Raw genomic sequence first — 12,403 nt, 5'->3', positions numbered from 1 at the left:
CGTTGAGAACATGTGTCAGAGTATCATGTATCAATCATTAAACTGTCAAAAGACAGCAAATTTAGGAAGCGTTCAACTAGTTCATGACTGAACGGCCTAAACAGAGAATGTTCATGAAATTTAAATTTGGTTCAAATATTTTTATGATCTAAATGATTGAACCAATTTTTATCCAAATTGACTAAGAATCATAACAAAAAAATAAAGTACAAATTTTCAAATTAAAAGAAAAAGGCTAAATTTTGAAACCAAGCCTAATCGATCCAGTCCATGGAGAGTTGCGTATATTTTTTTTTGAAAATTATTTCGAGAAAGGCTAGACTTGTAAACAAACAATATAATTAAAATGACATAAAAATAGAGTAAATAATTAAAACGTAATTAAATTTTGGTAAAAAAAAAACATGTATAATTTAATTTTGTTAATGGTGGTTGTTTTAATGAAAAATATTTATTATTATAATAGTATTTTCATAGAAAAATAAAGCATTAAACAATTGTAAACAATGAGTAACAAACATTTTATAACATTCATAATAAAAATATTTATTGTAAACGTCATACAACCTCTATATACAGAACCATCTCACTGGATTTCTTAAAATTGGGTACCACTATTTTACTGGGCACTCTCTAAGAACAACTAATGCGTGGCGAAAATATTGTTCCTTGAAGTACATCTTCAAAAGCAATTTACCTTTGGCCCTGAAGCGCAAAGTATTTGACAGTTGCATTCTCCCAATTCTCACATACGGCACTCAGACCCTAGCTTACAATACCTCTGACTTTAAAAAACTTAGAACCTGTCAGCGAAGCATGGAGAGGAGTATGTGCCAAATAAAACTAAGAGACAAAATAATTAATTAACTATACGCAGCAAAACCAAACTAAAAGACGTTACGGTTTGCGCAAACAAACTAAAGTGGAAATGGGCTGGACTGGTAGACGCTGGACAGTGCGTATCACAAACTGGACGCTATACAATTGCAAAAGAAGGAAAAGACGCCAGATTAAACGAGGGATTGATAGTCTTGTGAGCTACTCAGGAGGAATGTGGAAATGACTCGCCACTGATCGTAACAAGTGGAGAGATTTGGGGGAGGCCTTTGCCCTGTAGTTCAATAGTTAATAGGCTTAATTATTATTATTATTATTCTACTGGGGAATGGATTGGAATGAACTTAATTTTAAACCATTATGGTGTAATGAACTAGTCTTCATTTTTTAGGACTGACACTTGTTGCCTAAATATTTTTTGAAAAAAATTCATGATTTTTCTGTAAAACAGCATCTGCTAGTTTTTTAACCCGTCTATACAATGGCCACGGTTATGTTTTTGACCGATATGTACGTATATTCATCTGTTTGGACCTTGCTTCAAAACTACTTATCATTATTTGACAAATGAGGTATCGTAAGAAGCGTCTTGATCGCTTGCTGGTTAAAGGCTATGTAGCGTCACATTAAATTGAATATGGCGTCTTGTAGAGGCCATAAAGTCATGATAGCTTGTACATTCAGCTTGTTACAAAAGCGTATTTTTTAAGTTTTTAAAACTATTTTTTATTTATTATTTATAGAAGAATATTTTTGAATAGAGATGAGTTATGTTGGATTTCTCAACACGTTTACTGTCGTTCATGTTGTATATATAGAAGTTAAAATTGTTAACAATAAGTTAAAAATCATAACATTAGCAACAACAACAAAAAAATGACCAATTTTGACAAGAACGTTTGCTGACTGTCTAAAATATGATGTAATCATGGTGTCTGCTGTTTATGAAATATGTTTAGTTTAAGTCATGATGTTTTACAATAACGTATGTGCTGTTGCTACCTATAAATATTTGTTTTAAGGTACGTTGTTCAAGTAAAACTATTATTGATTCATATGGTACTAAATACACGAATCAACAATGTTTAGGGGTAAAAGTCGAAACGATTAAGTGTGAGGTGGGTGTTTTTATTATAGTTCAGTAAAAAAATTACTCTTAAAATTTATTTCTAATTTTCTCTCCTTCCTATCGGAAAAAAGCTTTCTTAAAATGGGTAATATATATTATGTATAAATAAATTGGTAGTACATTGTCGGTGTGGTACTGAAGTCGTGTGAGTGCGACCCCTGTAGTCCACACGACTAATTTCCCAGAGGGGGAAAAACATTAAAAAAGGTCTTGCTAGCCATCATTGATTATTCTTCAAACATGTACTGCAGCTTATGCTGGAACGATCATTATCTCCATATGTAAATGATGTGTTTAATCCCGTGTTAATTTCATAGCTGGTTCGCAAGATAATCGAGGCGAAATAATCCGAACGAACATACGCACATACGTGTCAAAAAAATCAAAAATCACTAATCATATTTTTTCCCAGTTCTCTTCAAATGAAAAGTTCAAAATGATGCCCAGTAAATGTAGTTTGGCCCAGAAATATTGTTAATGATCAATTACGATAAAAATCAGAAAATTATTTCTGCCAATTTCTTCTTATAGAAAGAGAAGACCATCTTTTGCGCAGCTTTGACCAGTAATATTGTTAATAATCAATTAGGATAAAAATCAGATAAATATTTCTGCCAATTTCTTCTTGAATAAAGGGAAGAATACATTTTGCAAAGAATATACTTGATTTACCCATTTTACGCGGTATTACTGTAAACGGTTTGTGCTTCTAAGGTGTTCTTGTTTTTATATACGGAACCAAAGAAATATGTCTCATTTAGAGTCACTAAATATAATGTATGACAGTTTAGGGGTGCATTAATTTAATAAAATGTTCGAATAAAGATATCAGCTGCCTGCCTGCCAGCTTACTTATTTTATGTGTGAATCAGAAAGTAAATAAACACATTTTGGGTTTGGCTTATTTGAAACAATTTACTTAATATTTACATATTTTGTTTTTGTAAAGATTCTAATTAATCGTACCAAAAAATGATAAACAGATGATGCAAAAATTGTATGAACAGTTTTATTCGTGATAGAGATTAGTTGTATAAAAAGTATAGTATAATAAAAAAAACTTTTCAAAAAGAAAACCGACTTCAAAAGAAAAACTTTTCCAAAACAAATTACAAGGCACAAAAAAGTAAAAAAATAACGGTAATATAATGTAGTTAAAATTATTGTTATTTTTGGAGTCGGTGTCAGTCAAGGAAATAACTCTGACAGAACAGTTTGCTACATTAGCTTGCCTGACACCGACTCCAAAAATAACAATAATTTAACTATATTATATTATCGTTATTTTTTTACTTTTTAGTGCATAATAATTTGTTTTGGGACAGTTTTTCTTTTGAAGTCGGTTTTCTTTTTGTTAAAAGTTTTTTTTTTTATTTTGTGATTTTTAGTCAATTTTAAGTACACTAACTAATTTGCCACTAAAAAAAGAATCATCGAAATCGGTTGGCGTGATATTATGAGTTATTCGTCCTCTTGTCGTGCATACTTAATACAAATTTAAGACTTTTATGGTTTTCTCATGGATGCCGTTGTCAGAACTGGACCAAATTGAAATGGAACCACACATTAAAAATGTTGATGCTTCGATAAAATTTGGGTATGGGTGTTAGAATATTCTACAAAATATTTTACCAGTTCGTGCAATCAGCTGTATTTAGTTCCCATTCTGTAAATAAACGAATGGATTTACAAAACATGGATTTGTTTGTATATGCTATATAATGTTTTAAATAGTTAATTAATTATATTCCAATTAATTTAAAATGGTTTATGATGATAAAATGCAATAATATTGGTCCAATGAATTCACGATACTGATAGGTACAACTGCCTATATATATGTGTATAAAATAATACAAATAGTCGAAAATGGAATCTAAAATACGTCCATACATCCGTAGCGTAACGTGTACGTTCGTATACACCATGCCAGTAATTCGGTAGTGACAACAGCGTGAATGGAATACGTATTGAATATGCGTTCGTTGTACCTGGTTTGCATAGGTAAATGTATATATCAATTCAATTAAATACATTTATTGGTATGTATAGGCTCGGATCGGTCTATGCTATATAGAAATGCATAGTATCATATTACATATTGGGTGCAATAAGTTGAAATTTGTAACAAGGCACAATGACCTTTGTTATTCTATTCTAAGAAAATAATGCAACTTGTCTGCATTTAAATAATAGCCAATATTTGAAGTGGTTCTTTCACATCTTTACTTTAACCAGAGAAATAAAGAAAAAACATGAAGGAGATGCACTCAGCCTCTGAAATTGAAGAGCTGATAAATGAAATTATCAGCGGAAAAGGTGGTTAAATGCATTATATGGTATCACAATGGGCTCTATAGGCTTAGTGTGTCCTTCGTGGACAGCCAATATAACCTAACATAACTTAAAAGTAATACTCCAAAAAATTGAGAAATAATGCAATAAGATTCAATCGAAACTTAAAAGTTAAAAACATGATTAACCAAGAAGATTCATTCGTCAAGATCTAGACCAATACCAAGATAACTTTCGTTTTGGTCAGCCAAGAAAAAATGCTTTAATTAGTATGTGGATAATTTACAAAAATGTCAAATAACTTGACAAATCAATGATTATGCAAACCGAGGCAACTTTATGCAGCTTTTTTTTAACAACATTACGATGTATTTCTTTTCATGCTCAAATATTTTGGAGATTTGAAGGTGGTAACCACCAATACTTATGATGGTATGGTATGACATGGAGGTTAGCGGGCCATGCTCGAGCATCGGGCCTTGAAGCAATGGTTCAGAGCACCTAGCCAAATAGACCCTTGTACTCTATCCCCGCTACGCTTTTCAGTGGCTATTATAACCAACTGATGTACTGAAACCCAGGATTTGCCTAGCGCTGAGTTTCCTAATTTATTCTGGTTCGACTATGGTAGGACCAAACCATTTCCTTCGCTGCTGTATGGGCGCCGGGCAGTAACAGAGAAAGTGGATCGATGTTTCTTCTGAATTTTCTCCGCATCTGTCACACGCAAGAGAATGTCTTTTTCTAATGTGGGAACTTGTTCAGGTTATCATGCCCTGTGAGTAACTCTACGATGACTCTAAGTTCAGCTCTGTTTAGTTTCAAGATCTCCTCGGCTCCAATACTTATGATACAATAAATAGTCTATTGTCTGGGATAAAATTGCCCTTAGTTATGTTACGGACACTTTGTAATATAACACAATCGCAATGTTTGTTCATTCTGTGATCTTCAAAAAACCAAATCGAGAAAAAATTTAGTTCGTAGATATACTTTTTAAAATACCTGAAAATTTGTATGTTTTATTATTGCATGCCTGTGATGATACCAAATTAATCAAATCTACAAATTGAGTTTTATATACAGCATCACAGTCTATTGTATTGCTTCATTCGCATGTATCTGTCTACAAAACATACCGACCGTAAGCCTATAATGAAATGAAAATTCTATGATTATTTTTTACCTGCACTTAAGTACGATTATTTTGTTACAGACCATGTTCTTTCAGACCGATAGCTTAAATATACCATGCTCATTTGTAAACGTAGCCCTTTCGGAAAAAGTCGTAGAGAGGAAGTTTGGAAGGTCCAAGTTCGTATTATTCATTTCTGTCCCAGCACCCTTTCTGTCCCACGGGCTTTTAGTCACCATTTGTAATAAAATATACGAATATAAATCGAAAATATAGTCTATTCGTTGTGTACGTAGTCATGAAAGGGACAATAAAATCGATGCCAGCGCTTCCAATGAAAAATTTTGGCGATAAAGGAGGCTGTTATGACTAATTTGCAATTCTTTACATGTTAATGTTATAGGAAATGTCAAATTAAAATTATTGAAAAAGACATATTAATTAAATTGAAAGCATTAAAAATTGTGAAAATAAGAAATCAAAATGCACAAATATTATTTTACAAATGTAAATTATCATAATTATTTATTTAAATTTGAGAGACAATTATATTAAATTTTCAATGTAAGTCATAAATGAAATCCATACAATTATATATGCAACCATACAATTCTATAAAATTCCATGGTGTATCGTTACCATGGAAACGCCTCCAATTTCAACTCACGCACGGTGCGAATAGAGAAATTTTGATTGACTTGATTTACAGAATTTTTAATTTTTCCAAGTTTTTTTAATAGCTGTTAATATTTTAGCTGTTTCAGGCATTCAAAGAAAAACAAAATTTTCTACTTCTCTCTTTTACAATTTACATATTCTTAATAAAAATATAATCAAATGGAACAAAGAATTTTTCATTCTTCATCATACAATTTTCACTTCATTATTAGCTCATGGCCTAGTACACGTACATGCTATTGCTATTAGCTATAATAAAAAAAAACTCTCATCAATTGATTCAATTTTGATATTTGTGTATTTTTTTATTTTATTACCACCTTCAAATTATATCAATTATTCATTTATTTTTTATTAAACAATGTTTTAAAACATTTTAAAAATGTTTTAAAACATTCATTATAAAATTAGTGACATATTTATATACATCATAGAAGTGTTTTAATAGATACTTAGAATATTCAAAATGTAAATGGCTAGGAATGACACATTTGAAGAATCGAATACAAAAATGTTTGTAATTAAAAGAAAAAAAAGCTTGCAAAACAGTACTGGAGAATATGGACTTAAGAAATAGAAACTTTATCATTATTTACCATGCATATATGTAATATGCAAGGTATACTAAGTTTAGTCCCAAGTTCGTAATGCTTAAAAATATTGATGCTATGAACAAAATTTTGGTATAGGTGTTCATAAAATCACCTAATTAGTCCATTTCCTGTTGTCCGTCCGTCCGTCTGTGGACACGATTACTCAAAAACGAAAAAAGAAATCAAGCTGAAATTTTTACAGCGTACTCAGAACGTAAAAAGTGAGGTCGAGTTCGTAAATGAGCAACAAAGGTCAATTGGGTCTTGGATCCGTAGGACCCATCCTGTAAACCGTTAGAGATAGAACAAAAGTAAAAATGCAAAAAAAATTTGAAACTTTTGTTCATAAGCATCACTGTTTACCCTTGGCGCAAATTAGGCGCAAATTGTATAGTATGCATTATATGGGTATCTCAGTTATGTATATGTGACATGTATGCATGTGTACTGTGATAGAGTAATCAACACTGTCTATGCATGGTATTTCAACAATTAACTCAGTCACTTGTTGGTTTTCACTTGTTAAAAAGTAGAATTAGACTCAAAGGAAGCAATATTTGAAAAAAAAAGGTGAGTTGAGTGTCAATATGCAACTAAAAAGTAAGACCACGAAAATTTTAAAGTTATGCTTGTGATTAGTACATATTGCATCTTTTTCTGAAATATCGACTGAAGTTTTTTCGTGATTTAGCTCTTTCCGCACGATTTTAGGCGACATCTCATAATATCACTCCGGATTGCCAAGTGGTTTCGATTTTTCGAAAATGGCTTTCTTCAACTTTCTAGACCAGAATACTGCCTTATGAGCTCACTTTTTATGGTTCTTTATAACTTTTAACACTCCATAAATAGAATCTGGTTGATTTCGTAATTGGACGACAAATTTTTAGAGTACCAACTGTAGAAATCTAACAAAAAGAAATTATCCGTTTTTTATAATCTTCTAAGGAGCAACTCTTTTAAAAATTGAGAAAATTTAAAAAAAGAACTCGAAGAATCTCTGGAGGGAATGATGAAGTTAAGCACCTGAAACATTTCATGAATAACTATCTCATGATTCATGAGCTCAAAGCATTTCATTTAGACATTTTCAGGAATAGAAAAGGTAATTTAGAAAGGAATACATGAAAATTTGCAGGATAATATTTTTCATAACTAATGTTAAAACATTCTCTTTTAATGTGGTATGTCTCTAAAACTCTAAAATTTGCATACTTTTTATGCAAAATCATAGAATATATAGCAAAAATTGAATAAAAAAAAAAAATTATTGCATATGGCATTTAAATATTTAAATAAATTGAACCAAATCTGAACCGCATCCGGCGACTTATGCATTCAATGTTTATGTTTATAAACACATCATGATGTTTAAAAGTTTTTATTTTCTACAATTAATTTACATACGAAATAAATTAAGAATTTTAAATATAGAATGATTTATTACGATATCGGCAAAAAAAAGTATCATCTATATATATAGGAATGGATGCTGACTGATCGATCAACGCACAGCTGAGACCGCTGGGTCTAGAAGCCTGACATTTTGTACACACGTTTCTTAAGTAACGTTAGTAAGCACTTAGAAGGGATTTTTGGAAATTTATCCCCTAAAGGGCTGAAAAGGGATGCGAATTTTGTATATGAGAACTGTATGGTAATAATTGTATAGACAAATATGGATCACCGTGTGTTATATTGTTACCAAGGTTTACCAATGTTTACCAAGCTATATACTTAAAGTTCAAACCGGCAAGCAGAATTGAGAGCAAAATATTTTTTGGGTCAAAATTACCTTAAGTTATTACTAAGTTAATTACTAAGTTTTATCGAAATTGGAGATACAAACAATTTTTCGATTTTTTGCAATTTTTTTAAGGGAAAAAAGGTACCCCTTTGAAAAAATCGAGAAAATCGGAAAAAAAATTTGCTTTGGAATTTGATAAAACTCGGTGAATGGAATTATTTTGATCCAAAAAGTATAAAAATCAGGTTATTTTACTGATTGGTAGCCGAGTTTCTGAGATATCGCAATATTTGGATCGATTTTAGTCCGTAAACCAAAAACTATTCGACCAGTCAACAAATGCACCCGATTTTTGTACTTTTTGGGTCAAAATTACCTTATATACTAAGTTTTGTCGAAATTGGAGATACAAAAAATTTTTCGATTTTTTGAAATTTTTTTAAGGGTCTTTGTAAAAATCGAGAAAATCGGGAAAAAAATTTTGTTTTGGAATTTGATAAAACTCGGTGGATGGGATAATTTTGATCCAAAAAGAATAAAAATCAGGTTATTTTAATGATTGGTAGAGACAGGCAGATAGACAACCGGAAATGGATTAATTAGGTGATTTTATGACCACCGATACCAAAATTTTGCTCGTAGCATCAATATTTTTAAGCGTTACAAACTTGGGAATAAACTTAGTATACCTTGATATATATATCATATATACATTGTATAAAAACTTCAAAATAGAAATTATTTTTGTGTAGAATATACCATATCATATATTCCATGAAACGTGCGCTTCCACCATTATGTTTCAATTTTTTTCTTTGTACACGAATAAAATATTCGTGTAATAGTACAACAATTATTGTATTAACAATTGACGATAATATTGTGAACGTACAATAAATAGTATGTTAAAACATAAATTTTAATATTTTAATGAAAAAATAAATTATGATTAACAATAAAATCCAGTACATATGAGGTAGGTACGATTATAAAAGGCGAGTCGAGTTTTAGTTTAGTTGGGTAAAACTTCGAAATATATATCTATATAGAACAAACAGTACATACATACAGTAAACTAAAGGATATTCAACATATGGATAAGAAAAGGTATTATCATCATCATTTCTAACACAACAATTAAACGAATATGTTTCAAACCCTGTTTTGATTGTTGGACTTACATGATTCTAGGTAGAGGAGGGTAGAAAACTTGGTTAAATATCATTTCGGTTTTTCTCATGTTAGTAAAAATGCGCGCGCACCAATTACAATACACATTCAATAACGCGTCATTCAGTCTACTGATAGCTGTAGACGCGTGCAGTTCGCGTGCTATGCATAGTCTTTATCCGATATTTGGACTGGTGTTTAATCTAAGCATACATATATATAATACATATAGTGTGTAATTTATATATCAGAGGAATAACATATCATCCACTTGTGTGTAGAAAAACACGTTTCACTGGAAAAACATATCTAAAAATGCACTATTTATCATAAGACAATATCATCAATTATTTTATCCGAAAGATCCTTTTAAGATGATTTTTATCTATTGAAACAATGAATGTTTTCTTTTGGGAAATAATGTGGAAAATTAAAATAGGTTCTTATTTACATTTTTAATGAGTTTAAAGTGAGTGACAATAAAAATTACAAAAAATTACTATCATTTAAGTGTTTAACGTGTGAAAATTTAAAGTTTTTTCTTTTATAACATAATTTGTGGTGTAACATTTTTTTTTACAAACGTGGGTTTTTATAAATAAATTGTGCTACTGTTTGGTTTTTTTAAAGTTATTAGTTTTTTATACGTTTATGATGACAACAGATTGATTGATTAATTTGGTTATTTATTAATTTTAAAAATAATTCTACTATTTGTGCTTTTTTGTATGTGAATTATAAAAAAAATAAATATTGTGATTGGTGATTTTGTTTTGATAAAATTGTTGTTGTGAAGTGTCGGATTTTTTTAAAAAGGTAATTATAAATAGTCTTTTATTTTTCCGTTAAGGTGCAGTTTTTCTATTTAGAATTATTATCCCTTTTCTTTTTAAAAAATTATGAAGTTATAACATTTATATAAAATAAAATTCCAAGAAATATGAGCGGAAAAGAAATTTTTTTCACGAATTTAAAAATTAACGTTAATGAAGGTAGTGACTATATTGTATATTCTTCACAGCGCCTCCACCATATTTATATTATTAAATGCAAATAAAAAATTTTGAAATTTGTTTAAAGCCTCATTGTTTTAAAATAGGTTTTAAAGAAGAAAAATTTTCAGTAAATCAGTTTTTAAAACTCCTGTCTTAGTTACTTTTTCGTATTTATCGCAAATAAAAAACATAACTGTTCAGGTTTTAATTATGTTACATCCTTTTTTATATTTTGGTATTCAAATGATATGCTTTTTTTGTGGGGGTTAAAAAAAATTCTGGCTTATGTAAAACTCTTCTAGAAATGTTGAATATTTTCCACAAACTTTTAAGTGTCTTGTGAAACTGTTCTTGAAACAAAGAGGGGTTTATGAATTTTGGGTTTTGAAGTGTAATAATGATACTGACTGCTAAGGTTTCGTGATCGAAAGCTGAAATTTTCCATTTAATTTCACCTTTAAAATCTTTAAGTTTCCCCCCGGCGATTTCCGCGATCGGACATTTAAGCTAAGATCCTTTCAAAACTAATTACTTTTTGGTCAGGCTAACAGTTGGGCCGCTTCTCGGGTTCTAATATCAAGCCGGGCAAATTTTAGGGAAACTTTGTAGGTTTGCAAATTGTAGCAAATTGTAGGATGTCCGGAATCATTTCTGTCGGGGAGGTTAAATAAAGAATTTTTTTCGATTTTCACCATTTTTGAGGGCAGAAAATTGTTCGGAAGATTGTGCGTTCCCATTTTTATCAAACATTTCGATGAAAAAAAACGACCATTAAGATGGCTACAATTATAAACGGTGCGTCAGATCGAAAAACGTCAAAAGACTTTTAGTTTTAGAATTTTGTAATGAATACATAGTTAGTGTTTGGTCCGATAATTTTGGGAAAACCTTTGTAATTGCGTAATGTCAAATTTCATAATGGGTTCACATGTACGACTAAAAAGAATCGAGTGTAGGTTCCTTAAATTTTTGTTCATATATAGAAATCGTAATGATTAGAGATCATAATATAAAAAAATTAAAACCGATAACATTGAAGATTATTTTCGAATTATATTTTCAATGTAAAATTAATCAAAATCAAATCAATTTAATGATTAATTGGTATTAAATCAAAGAACATAATTAATTGTTTATTGTTTTTATTGTTATAATGAATTATTTTATAAAGGTGGGGTTATAGATTATCGAGTAGCCTTTATAAAAAGGGTTTGCTTGTCAAACAATCATTAATTTTTTTAAATGTTCGTGCATAGATTAAAACTTATTAAATTCATTATTTTGATTGTTTACAAAAAAATGTTTAATGTTACTTTGTCGGAATAATTTTTATATATTATTGTTTGTTACCTTAGAACTTTCGACTGGGTGAACCAATTTTGATGATTCATTTTTTAATTGAAAGCTGGTGTTTCCTGTGTATTCCAGATAACAAAAAAAATCGATTTTAAAAGAAAAACTATTCCAAAACAAATTAATATGCCCTAAGAAGTAAAAAATAACTGTGTATTCTTCTGAGTAACTAACCTCCTAAGTAAAATGAAATAAAAAGTATTAGACTACTTAAAAGTCAATCAAATTATTACGATTTTCTTTCTTACCTTAATAAGCCAAGGTTCGATGGCTTATTAAGGTAAGTTATCAATGGATATATATGATGATATATATCCGATATATATCACATGAATTTTTATGTTATATATCAATACAAAAATGATATTAAAAAAATTTAATATTCTTTAGTAATTTTTGGCGTTTGTTACTGTATTTCTTCTTCCCAAATTTGCATGGCATTGGAGTAGAGTTAAAACATACTAATACTAA

This window comes from Chrysoperla carnea, chromosome 2, assembly GCF_905475395.1.
Source record: "Chrysoperla carnea chromosome 2, inChrCarn1.1, whole genome shotgun sequence".
NCBI classification, from domain to species: Eukaryota; Metazoa; Arthropoda; class Insecta; order Neuroptera; family Chrysopidae; genus Chrysoperla; species Chrysoperla carnea.
The sequence above is the reverse complement of the archived record's forward strand: the minus strand, read 5'-3'. Positions refer to the sequence as shown.